Here is a 12956-nt window from a genome sequence, read left to right as displayed (position 1 = left end):
ACCCCTGGCTTTTTTTTTTTTTCTTTTTGGTTGTAATTGTCATTATTGTTTGGCAGACCCAGTCTGGATTTAAACCTGCCAGCTCTGGTGTATGTGGCTGCTGAGCTACAGGTGCTGAGCCCATTTGTGTATGCTTTATTTTTTTATTTTTATCTTTTTGAGGCAGAATCTCATTATATTGCCCTTGGTGGTTTCACAGTTCACAGCAACCTCAAACTCTTGGGCTTAAGTAATTCTCTTCTCTCAGCCTCCCAAGTAGTTGGGACTATAGGTGCCCACCACAACACCTGGCTATTTTTTGGTTGTAGTTGTCCTCATTGTTGTTTGGCAGGCCTGGGCTGGATTCGAACCCATTGGCTCTGCTGCATGTGGCTGGTGCCCTAGTCGCTGAGCAATAGGTGCTGAGCTCATTGTGTATGCTTTAATTGGTTAAATAAATAGATCTACTTGTTAAAATAAAACAACTACTATTTAATTAATTAATTTTTTTTTTTTTGAAACAGAGTCTCATTTTGTTGCCCTTGGTAGAGTTGTCATAGCTCACAACAACCTGTAACTCTTGGGCTCAAGCGATTCTGTTGCCTCAGCCTCCCCTGTAGCTGGAACTATAGGACCCCACCACGATGCTGGGCTATTTTTAGGGGCCGTCTCGCTCTGGCTCAGGCTGGTCTCTAACCTGTGAGCTCAGGCAATCCACCCGCCTGGGCCTACCAGGGTACTGGGATTACAGGTGTGAGCCACGGTGCCTAGCCTAACAATTACTATTTACTAAGTATTTGGCATTAGCTAAGTGTATGAATTGTTTCAAACTCAAAACAACCCAGGAGAGACCTTCTGTTGTTAATATTGTATATTTTTTTATTTTGTTACAATTTTTCAAATTTATACAAAAACTGTAAAAATAATACAAGGCACTTCTATATAGGCTTACTCAAAACCATTTATTGTTTCATTTTGCCTTGTTTGCATTATCATTTTCTCTCACTTTTGTGTATTTTTAAATAAGTTAAATTGAAGAAAGTGCATATAAATGCTTTGATTTTAAAGAGAAAAGGGAAGAAGGTTTTGAGTATATCACATAGTTTGGTGTGCACTTGATTTTAGTCAGCACTTAAAGCAAAGGATCTCAAGATTAGATTAAGAGTGGACTTTTTTTTTTTTTTGTAGTTTGATGTTCTGCTGTCTTCAGTATATTCTCACCTGTGAATGCAAAAACTGTATCCCTCTCTTAGGAACGTCCCCAGCTCCTGGCATGATTTGCTTACATGTGGGTGTGCCCTCAAAACATGCTAGCTATTGATGATTTATAGGTGATTGTTAATATGAGAAATGGGAGCCATGAGGCCTTTTATTACCCTAACCAATAATTATTTAGGTGAAATATATGATTTGAAGATTCTTATATAGCTTCAAGGAGCTGGAAAAGATAAAAATAAAAGATGGAACATTGGCTGAGGCCTGGCATGGTGGCTCATGCCTGTAATCCTAGCACTTTGGGAGGCTGAGGTGGGTGGTTTGCTCAAATCCAGGAAGTTTGAGACCAGTCTGGGCAAGACTGAGACCTTTGTCTCTACCAAAAATAGAAAAATTGGGTGGGGATAGTGGTGCATGCCTGTAGTCCCAGCTACTTAGGATGCTGAGGCTGGAGGACCCCTCAAACTTTGGAGTTTGAGGAGTAAGCTATGATGATGCCACTGTACTGTTGTACTCTAACCTAGGAGATAGAACAAGACCCTGTCTCCAAAAAAAAAAAAAAAAAAAAAAAAGAACACTGGTTAGGATTAATACAAGTAGGGGTTGTTTAATGTCTTATTTATGGTAAGAGGATGAATGACATAACATGCTAATATCTACCTTCCCTCAAAATAAAATGATAGTCTGTCCATATGAAAAAGGCATGGCATGCAGAAAGTCCTGTAGTTTAAGTGAAAGGAATATTAGTTGTATTCTGAGAAATATAAAATACAGCACTTGTGGGCTTATTTTCCTTTTCTGCCTCTTTTTAAGCCATCGTCAAAGCTGTGATATACAGATCCTTATTAAAGCTGATTGTAATAATTAAAAACACTTCCCTTTCATAAAGATGAGAAAATTATAAATTATTTGGGAAGCATCTTTCTAGCAGTTTATTATTGTTTCTGAGACATGGGCAGTTTTTAAAGACTATAAAACTGTTCCTTTTCCATTCACATGTTAATAGAAGTCTGGAAGTAAGGCTCTCTCTTCAAATTTTCAGGGTTGATTTTTATTATATGTCAAGCTGTAAACAGCATTCTGTGACAGGTATTTTCTCTCTTTGTCTTCTATTGAGCTAATTAGTAATTTACACTCTAGTAGCATGTCTTCCAGCCTTACTGTGTGAAAATGTCTGCTACTCTGTGCCTTCCCTGCAGCCAGGACTGGCAAATGATTAGGGGCAGATGTTGGTTAGTACATCAGAAGGATCAGGGATAAAATTCATTCTTATGTGATGTTTTAAAAGATGTGTCTTAAAGGCTTTTGTATATATCCTTTCTCCATCCCACCATCTCTTTCCCACATTCAAATGGGAATATTATGATCTTCTGTAACCTAGAGCTCCTGTCCTTGATTCAGTTTTGGATTGTTTTCTATTCTGTCCCCCACCCCCACCCCAGCGTTGTGGGATTTGGGGAGGATTAGCAGGGCAGTCTGGCATAGTTTAGAGCCCACGAAGCTGGTCTTCATTACTCGCTCCCATTATCAGAACACAGTGCTTTCAGTCATTGTCTTTAGAGCCCAGCAGTGCTTGCTTCTCTTGCTGAGCAAGTTGTGTGAGGAATGGGAGGGTAGCACTGTAGCTAGTAAGTCAGGAAGATGTTTTTATATGATCCTCATAATCTATCCAAAGGAAGGATAGGCCCTACTCTTGTGTCAGCTTTTAAATGCAGCAGAGAGTGACCAAAAGATAATTTATACCTTTGTGTTAGCATTTTTATCACATTGATGTCCTGTTCTTTCCTGCCTCCTGTTCTTTCAGTCACTGAGCTCGGAAAGATGTGTAGGATCTGTCATGTGCTCCCTTGCATAGGCCATGTGGACATTTTAGCAAAAGCTTTGACTTTGAAATAAAGTCTTTAAGAATCAGTTTGTTTTGTGAATATAAATTTTAGTTGAGAATTAAAGGAAGAGTAGATAGGGGGTTACTGACATCAGTTTTGAAGTAAAACCTGTCTAGATAATTTGTGGTATTTATTTCTGCAGTTGTGGATACTGATTTATCAGGATGATAAGGTCAAAGTCCCTGTGAGAGCTAATTAGATTTTTCTTGACAAAAATTATTACCTGGAGATAGCCACAAAGAAGATCAGGTAGGAAAATGTGTGAATAGCTCAGTTCAGCCGTCGTTGCTAATAGCATTGTAATCATAAACATGTAGTCTTCCACAGGAAATAAGCATTCACAAACAGGTCGTCTCATTTATGTAAGCATTTATACAGTTAAGTGATGCTTCATTAATGTTTTATTTTTATAAACCAGAATGTATAGAACATCACTATGGATACTATTGCTAACATTTATATCCTACTCTCCTTTTTCTTTTCTTTTTTCTTTTTTTTCCCTTTGATACAGGGTCTTGCTTTGTCACCCAGATTAGAGTGTAGTGGTGCAATCACAGCTTACTACAGTCTTGAGCTCCTGGGCTCAAGTGATCTTCCTGCTTCAGCCTCTCAAGTAGCTGTGACTACAGGACGTGTACCACCATGCTCCGCTAATTTAAAAAAAAAATTTTTTTTTTTTTTTGAGACAGAGTCTCACTCTTTTGCCCTAGGTAGAGTGCTGTGGCATTGTCATAGCTCACAGCAACCTGGAACTCCTGGGCTCAAGAGATCCTTTTGCTTCAGCCTCTCCAGTAGTTGGGACTATAGGCATGCACCACTACGCCCAGTTGGGATCTTACTGTGTTGTCCAGACTGGTCTTGAACTGCTGCCTGACTCAAGTGATTCTAATGCCGTAGCCTCCGAGAGTGCTGGGATTACAGGTGTGAGTTACCACACCTAGCCTTACTCTTTTTTCTGTGTTCTAATATATAACCATCTATATCAACTGTCTTAATTACATTGAATGCTGGTGGCCAAACAGTAATTGTACTCTTGTAAGATAAGAGGTCAAAGGTCAGGTTATTAACATCGCATATGAAAAAGTAAAGTATCATCCAAATGAACTGAATGGAGAGTGTTATATGTACAAATAAAGAAGAAAAGTGAATACATGACTATGGAATTGAATATAATCTTTAAAGAAATGTTTCTAAAATGTATTACATACATTGTGTGGCTGGACTTGGCCGCTGCTATGGTGTGAGGTGCGTGTTCCAGCTTTCAGCCATTCCCACACCCTCACCCGTCAGCTGTTCAGTAGCCAGCCTGTGGGTCCCCTGCCAGCCACAGACATGCCATGCACGTCTACATAGGACTCCTGGGCTACAATTACCAGAATCCAGAGGTTTTCGGTGGCTGTGGCTGCCTCCTCAAAGTAGACCTCAAGCAGGTGTCCTCAAACTACGGCCCGCGGGCCACATACGGCTGCCTAGGACATTAATCCGGCCTGCCGGGTGTTTTTGCCGCCGCTGCCTGTCCTGCTTAGCAGCCGACTTGTCCCGAGGCCTGCAGTCCGGCCCTCCAACGGTCTGAGGGACAGTGAACTGGCCCCCTGTTTAAAAAGTTTGAGATCCCTGGCTCTCCAAGACTCCCGTGGTAACAACGAGCCAAACCGCGAGAAGCTGCCCACCAGGGGGCCCTGTGGCGAACGGAGCGCGTGATGGTCAGCGCGCCTGGCCGCGGAGCACTACCGCAGCTGCAGAAGCCACAGTGGAGATGTGGCCGAAGGGCTCTGGGCGGAGACAAATAGGGGCCACCTGTTCGTACAGAGTACAGGCTTATTGTAGAAAACGTTTCTAGTCGTTGTAGTTAGTTGTAGTCGTTCTAGTAGTCGTTGTAGTCATTCTAGTCGTTTTTCTGTTTTTTGTTTTTTTTAATATATATAGAGAAAATGTCTCCACGGCTAGAGTGCCCTGGTGTAACATACAGCAATTTCAAACTCTTGGATTTGAACAATCCTCTTGCCTCAGCTTTGGAGTAGCTGGCACTAGAGGCGGAGTCAATACGCCTGGCCAATTCTTTTCTATTTTTAGTAGAGGTAGATCTTGCTCTTGATTAGGTTGGTCTACCCGCCTCGGCCTCCCGGAGTGCTAAGATTTTTTTTTTTTTTTTTTTTTTGAGACAGAGCCTCAAGCTGTCCTCCTGGGTAGAGTGCCGTGGCATCACAGCTCACAGCAACCTCCAACTCCTGGGCTCAAGCGAGTCTCCTGCCTCCGCCTCCCAAGTAGCTGGGACCACAGGCACCCGCCACAGCGCCCGGCTATTTTTTGGTTGCAGCCGTCATTGTTGTTTGGCGGGTCTGGGCTGGGGATTCGAACCCGCCACCTTAGGTGTACGTGGCTGGCGCCTTAGCTGGTTGAGCTATAGGCGCAGTGCCCGGAGTGCTAAGATTACAGGCATGAGGTACCAAGCCGGGCTGCAGTTGGCAGGATTTAAAGGTTTTTATGCAACAGGCAGGTGAGGTGACCTATGTGGTTGCTCATAAGGAACGCACAAATGAGGGCATAATTGAGTTTCGCTCCTGCTGGATGGTACCGAAATAGGTGGCAGAAACATTAAGCTTAGTGAAGATAAGCCATGCGCAAGCCATAGGCGGTCTTATTCTGGGAACAGATCTAGGTCTCAATAGAGAAGGTCACGAAGTAGGAGCTGCAGGCGTAGTCACATCTAGAAAAGTTGCTCTTGATCCAGGTCACGTTTTCCATCAAAAGGCAGGAGGAAATCTAGTTCAAAGAGCAAGTCTAAACCCAAATTTGATTGGGGCTCCTGGTCTTCAGATCTAAGGAGTACGAGAAATCTTGAAGCAGGTCTCCATCAAGGTCTGGATTGCCCAAAGAAAATGGAAAAGGTGATGTAAAGTCAAAATCCAGATGAAGGAGCCAGTCTCATTCTAATTCACTTTTACATCTTCCATCGTCAAAAGCTCATTCTGTGTCCTCACCACCAAAAAGAGCTACTTTAAGATTCCAGTCTAGATCTGGTTCAAAGTCAAGATCAAGGTGTAGATTGAGTTCCAGAGATTAACCGAGGACTCCATATTCATTGCACACTTTTAAGGAACACTTTACTACTTGCTTAGGCAGTTACTCTTCCATGTTTGTACTTGACCTCTTCTGCAAGAGGAATCTCTTGGAAGCAGGGACACACGGAAGTTTGATCTATGGCCAAATTTGGTGAAAAAGGTAAGGTTCTAAGGAATTGATGGCATAAAGTCAAAGCCCTCTCCTTTCCTTGTAGAATTAAGATAACTTTGATTGATAAAGTAACTTTTGTAAAGATTAAAGCTCATTTAGTTTTTTTTTTAAAAGTATTTCACCAAGATCTGCTATAGGGTTTTTGTTGTTGTTTTATTTGTTTGCTTATTTTTAAATTAACCATTTCAAGCTTTGACTACTTAAGGCTTTATTAGGAGAATCCAATTTTCAATTATGTTGTGCTTTTTTTTTTTTTTTTTGACAGAGTCTCACTCTGTCGCCTTGGGTAAAGTGCTGTGGCAACATAGCACACAGCAACCTTAAGTCCCTGATCCTTTGCCTCAGCCTCCCAAGTCACTGAGACTACAGGTGCCTACCACAATGCCCACAAAACTGTGGTGCCTACTACAATTTTCTATTTTTAGTAGAGAAAACATCTCACTTTTGCTCAGGCGGTCTCAAACTCCTGAACTCAAGCAATCCACCTGCCTTGGCCTCCCAGCGTGCTAGGATTACAGGTGTGAGCCATCCTACCTGGCCATTTATTGGCTTTTCATAAAGCTTGAATTAAATAAAAGTTTGCTCCCAAGATGATTACCTTATTTGAATAGGTCACTATTAAATTCTTTTAATTGTTGTTATCTGCTATTTGTAGAAAAATGTAAATTCTATTTAAGTGTAAAATAAAGCAAGCCTCAGACCAGCAATAAATTCTTCAGTTTTGATTACAAGAAGTATTGCATAGCTTGAAAAGCTTATAACAAAACATTTCAAGTGAACAGTAAGCATGTTTTAACGAAGACGTCAGTCTCATTTGTAGTTAGTATCATTTTCTGCTTCATGCTAAAAATCCCAAATTGATCAAATATTACCAGTCTCCCCAGTTAATGCTGTTAATATTCTTGAATTTTTCTTCTTCATAAGAAGTTTAGCTTAGGCTACAACTACTGAAAGTCAAAATATTTAAGCTAAAATTCAGTAATCTTAATTACTTAAATAAGCATAATTACCACTTTACCTATCAGAATGACAGAGATTCAAAAAGTTGATGGTAGCCAGTAATAGATGAGGATGTGGGAAATTTGGAACCCTCACGCATCATTGGCAGAAATGTGTTCTTGGAGGTAAATTTAGCAATGTCTATTGGAATTTAAAATGTGTGTATCCTATGACCTAGCAATTTCTGTTCCCCAGTTAATACTAGGAAGAGATTTGTCTAGTTGATACATTGCATGAAAATATGTTTACAAAGTTTTTCTTTACAGCACTGTTTGTTATAGCAAAAAATGTTTATTAACTGATTAAATAATGTGTAATGCGTCCACCCAATGGAATACCATTTAGCTATTAAGAATCAATAGATCTCTGTTTGGTAATGTGGAAAGATGTTCATCGATAAGTTATAAAAAAAAATCTATATTCAATATAATATCTATAGAATATTTCTATTTTTATATAACATAAAGACTGAGATTAAAGTCCTTTTTGGGGGGGAATGTTCACTTTTTACTCTATATACTTCTAGAAATGTTTGATTTTAACAAATATGTGAAGATGTGTTAACTAAGAACATTTTTATGAAGGAGTCTTCTGTAGTAGTAAGAGAGGAGAAGGAACTTGGTTATAGGAGAGAATTATTCCATTCATATGAGAGGTATTATTTAGGTTCTTTTTTTTTTTTTTTTTTTTTGTAGAGACAGAGTCTCACCTTATTGCCCTTGGTAGAATGCCATGGTATCACAGCTTACAGCAACCTCCAGCTCTTGGGTTTAGGCATTTCTCTTATCTAAGTAGCTGGGACTATAGACACCTGCCACAACGCCTGGCTATTTTTTTGTTGCAGTTTGGCCGGGGCCGGGTTTGAATCTGCCACCCTTGGTACATGGGGCCAGCACCCTACTCACTGAGCCACAGGCGCCTCCCAGGTTTTTGAGTCAGAAATGAGGACTGTAATGACAGAAAGGGGTTATAATGGAAATTGAGGTCATTGATGGAAGGTTTTTTTGTTTGATGGATTGTTTTTGAGACATCGTCTCACTCTGGTGCCCAGGCTAGAGTGCTGTGGCATCAGCTTAGCTCATAGCAACCTCAGACCCCTGGGTTCAGACAGTCCTCCTGCTTCAGCCTCCCCAGTAGCTGGGACTACAGGCACCAGCCACAACACCCAGCTAATTTTTTTTTTCAGTTCTTTTTTTTTTTTGGCCGGGGCTGGGTTTGAACCTACTACCTCCGGCATATGGGGCCAGCGCCCTACCCTTTTGAGCCATAGGCACCGCCCTTTTTTCATTTCTTTTGTTTTTTAGTAGAGATGGGGTCTCACTCTTGCTCAGGCTGGTCTTGAACTCCTGAGCTCAAGGAATCCTCCCACCTCAGCCGCCCAAAGTACATAGGCTCAAGACCCATGTCAGGCCTTCATGGAGGTTTTAACGGCAGAAATAGAGAACCTGAATTTGATTTGAAAAGTGATTTGTAAAATGGAGATGATTAGTAGTTGTTGTGAAGACTAAAGTATTGCATGTAAATTGTGTAGAACAGTTATTGGCATGTAGTAAGTGCTCAATGTTAGCTATTAATTTTGAATGAAAAATACATTATCTTTTGCAAGCCTGTGGTTCAAAAGGGTAGCGTGTGGTGATGATTCCACTGACCCCATTGAGAGATCATGTAGTTTGCGTTTTTTTCTGGTAATTTTGATGGTTGGCCCAATCACTTCTGTTATTTTTATTTTTATTTTTTTTGAGACAGAGCCTCAAGCTGTCACCCTGGGTAAAGTGCTGTGGCATCACAGCTCACAGCAACCTCTAACTCCTGGGCTCAAGCGAGTCTCCTGCCTCTGCCTCCCAAGTAGCTGGGACTACAGGCGCCTGCCACAATGCCTGGCAATTTTTTGGTTGCAGCCATCATTGTTGTTTGGTGGGCCCAGGCTGGATTCAAATGCGCCAGCTCATGTGTGTGAGGCTGGCACCTTAGCCGCTTGAGCGACAGGTGCTGAGCCATCACTTCTGTTATTTACTGTTGGATCTTCCTGCTTGATACTTGATAGTATTAAAATCTGAAATATTGAAGTATTACAATTCTAGAGCCTTATGGGTATATGGTATTCTACAAGCTATTAGTTTTCTGTACCAGTATTATCATATATACTAATTAACATATGAAATTTGTGGCACTTCATTAAGAAACATTAAAAAGAGAGAGAAGAGGTAATTCTTTTAGAAAATGTTATTTGCTATGCCCAGGGGATGTGGAATAGATGCGTTACTTTGCACCGAACGTGTTAATCAGTTTTTGTTAGCAGTGTGGCATAATGAGCATATTAGCTACAACACCTACATTGGCAGCCAGCAATCTGCTTGTGAATCTTTTAGAAAATAGAATCTGGTGAGAAGTGTTCCTGAGCAGTTGAAATATCTTTGAGGTGGGGCTAAGGGGAGGAATGACATAGAATAAATAAAGTTGAACACATTTTTGCTCTGAAGAGTAATTGTTTCACCACTGAAAGCCACGAGAAAAGGTGTTTGACCTGAGGATTGAGATGGGGCGATGTAATTTATGTAGGGCTTTAGAGTTCTTTTTGTATTTTTAACTTGCCATTTAAATTTGTCATTTAAAGAACTTCAAGGTGTGTTTCTTGTTTTTTTTTTTTTTTTTGAGACGGAGCCTCAAGCTATCCCCCTGGGTAGAGTGCTGTGGCTTGCTCACAGCAACCTCCAACTCCTGGGCTCAAGCGAGTCTCCTGCCTCTGCCTCCCAAGTAGCTGGGACTACAGGCGCCCGCCACAACGCCTGGCCATTTTTTGGTTGCCACCATCGTTGTTTGTCAGGCCCGGACTGGGGATTCGAACCTGCCACCTTAGGTGTATGTGGCTGGCACCTTAGCCGCTTGAGCCACAGGTGCCAAGCCTAGGTGTGTTTCTTTTTGATGAAAAAAAGTTTGTTGAGTATTTTAAGGATGATGAGTTTCTCACTTTGTAGTACATACATTCTAACGTAAATTATTTTTCCTTTCTACTTCTAGTTGAAACATGTCTTCTTGAGATATAAAAAAATTAGGAGAAATAACAAGAAAAATTTCTATATAAGCAGAGTTTTTGGTAAGAAGTGTCCAATAAGTTTTATTCAATAAGTTAGCATCTGCTTATTATTCTGAATTTGGACTTTATATTCTCTTGATTGGACCCAGTCTCGAATTGGTATATACAAAGGCCTTCTGTTTAGCCCTCCCTCTCGTGTGCATTTCCCTACTCTACTCCACAGGTACCCTCTCTCATGTATTTGGTATATGTCTTTGATTCTATATGCATATTTGTAAAATATTTAGTGATTTTTTTGATATATTTAATTACAAAATAGTTCATCATGCCTCACTGTTGTAGCATTTGACTATAGAAAAATGCTGTAAAATGCTACAGTTCTTACTCTGCTTAAGACCATGGCATTATGTTTTAAGATCTATTTATGTTGGGTGTAGATCTAGCTAATTGCTCCTAACTGTGGTATGGTATTCTGTGGTGTGCATTCATTCCCATGGTGATGGGCACCTAGGCTACCACAAACAATGCTACCAGTAACAGTCTTGCACATCTCCATTATGGGTGTGTTTGATAATTTCTTTAGGACAACAGATCCAGGGAGTAACATTATGGCGTAAGTACTATCAGGCTGCTACATGATTATATCAGTTTATATCCCACAAGCACTGGGTTCCTCCCCGACACTTGCCATTGTTTACATTTCTAATTTTTGCCATTTAGTATTTCTCTTTTCTTTTCTTTCTTTCTTTTTTTTTTTTTTTTGTGAGACAGAGCCTTAAGCTGTCACCTTGGGTAGAGAACCATGACATCAGAGCTTACAAAAGGCGGTTATCTTGCCTCAGCCTCCCAAGTAGATGGGACTACAGGCACCTGCCACAACACCCAGCTATTTTTTGGTTGTAGTTGTAATTGTTGTTTTGTCAGGCCCCGGCTGCATTTGAACCCGCCAGCTCTGGTGTATGTGGCTGGCATCTTAGCCGCTTGAGCTACAGGTGCCAAGCCACCATTTAGTATTTCTAATACTAGTAAGTTTGAGCGTTTGTTTATATCCTAGTTAGCTGTTTTCCTTTGTGAATTGCATTTTCATATCCTTTAATTCCTCAGTTTTTCTTGTTGATTTATAAAACTTCTTTCATATGTGTGTATATCTAAAATTTCTCCTTTTTTTTTCTTTTAGCAGTTTTTAATGAAAGTTGTATGTAAGGTTATTCCAGCATCTTCTCAGTTGTTTCTTCCTGTGCTTGCCTTTTTCTTTTCATACTTGGCAAGATTTGGCTTTCTGTTCAAGGTTGTTTTTTTTTTTTTTGTGGTCTTTGTCCAGTTTAAGCCTAGTAATAACCATCTTGCTGGGGTGAATGCCCACATGGACAGTTGTGTCATTAGCCTTTTTCCTGCTCAATGTAGATGACATATTTCTTCCTGTAGACTTGGACTACTTTGCCAATCTGCTGCTGACTGTTTTAGTGTCCCTGAACCACCTGAACTTGGATGGGCATAGACCAAACATGTTACTTCTGTCTCAGCTCTTTGGAAAGAGGGGAAGACATAATCTTCTGGAAATGTGCATTGAAATGTCTTTTGCAGTTTTTTCTTTGGTCAGAAGTCACAAAGAGATTGAACTTCATTTTTGCTGCTGCCTCTTGGCCCTCTAGTTTGTTTTGGACCATACAAATATCATCTTCTGAGGTATCATCTATAAGTTTTGTTTGTGGTGTTCTTTTTTTTTTTTTTTTTTTTTGAGACAGAGTCTCACTCTGTTGTCCGGGCTAGAGTGCCATGACATCAGTTTAGCTCACAGCAACCTCAAACTCCTGGGCTCAGGGTATCCTCCTGCCTCAGCTTCCCAAATAGCTGGGACTATAGGTGCTACCACAGCATTTGGTTAATTAGTAGAGACAGTGTCCAGCTCTTTTTTTTTCTTTTTTTTGTAGAGACAGAGTCTCACTTTATTGCCCTTGGTAGAGTGCCGTGGCATCACACAGCTCACAGCAACCTCCAACTCCTAGGCTTAGGTGATTCTCTTGCCTCAACCTCCTGAGCAGCTGAGACTATAGGCGCCCGCCTCAATGCCAGGCTATTTTTTTGTTGCAGTTTGGCCAGGGCCAGGCTTGAACCCGCCACCCTCGGTATATGGGGCCATTGCCCTACTCACTGAGCCACAGGTGCTGTCCCAGAGTCCAGCTCTTGCTCAGCCTATGACTGAACTCTTAAGCTGAAGGGATCCTCCCACTTTGGCCTCCCAGAGTGCTAGGGTTATAGGCAGGAGCTACCATGCCCAACCTCTGAAGCCCTTTTTAATCCTGACTACCATACAGGCATTTAGAAAAGAAAATGTCTAATGTAGGGCTTAACTGAGGCTCTGGATTTCTTAAATATCTTTGTATTCAAAAAAATTTTTTTAATCTAAGAAGGCTAAAAAAGGGTGGTGCCTGTGGCTCAGTGAGTAGGGCGTTGGCCCCATAAACCTAGGGTGGTGGCTTCGAACCCAGCCCTGGCCTAAGTGCAACAAAAAAATAGCTGGTTGTTGTGGCAGGCTCCTGTGGTCCCAGCTACTCGGGAGGCTGAGGCAAGAGAATCACCTAAGCCCAAGAGCTGGAGGTTGCTGTGAG

The 12956-nt window shown here is 41.1% G+C and overlaps 1 protein-coding gene and 1 pseudogene across 1 annotated transcript in view; both read left to right on the top strand.

The window, feature by feature from the left end:
• USP49 (ubiquitin specific peptidase 49) overlaps positions 1-12956 on the top strand; it is a 79591-nt gene that overhangs the window by 2485 nt on the left and 64150 nt on the right. The window lies entirely within an intron of this gene.
• On the top strand, positions 4781-6296 carry LOC100955227 (annotated as a pseudogene).

This window comes from Otolemur garnettii, unplaced genomic scaffold (assembly GCF_000181295.1).
Source record: "Otolemur garnettii isolate 467f Iridium unplaced genomic scaffold, OtoGar3 scaffold00031, whole genome shotgun sequence".
Lineage (NCBI taxonomy): Eukaryota > Metazoa > Chordata > Mammalia > Primates > Galagidae > Otolemur > Otolemur garnettii.
The sequence above is the reverse complement of the archived record's forward strand: the minus strand, read 5'-3'. Positions and strand labels throughout refer to the sequence as shown.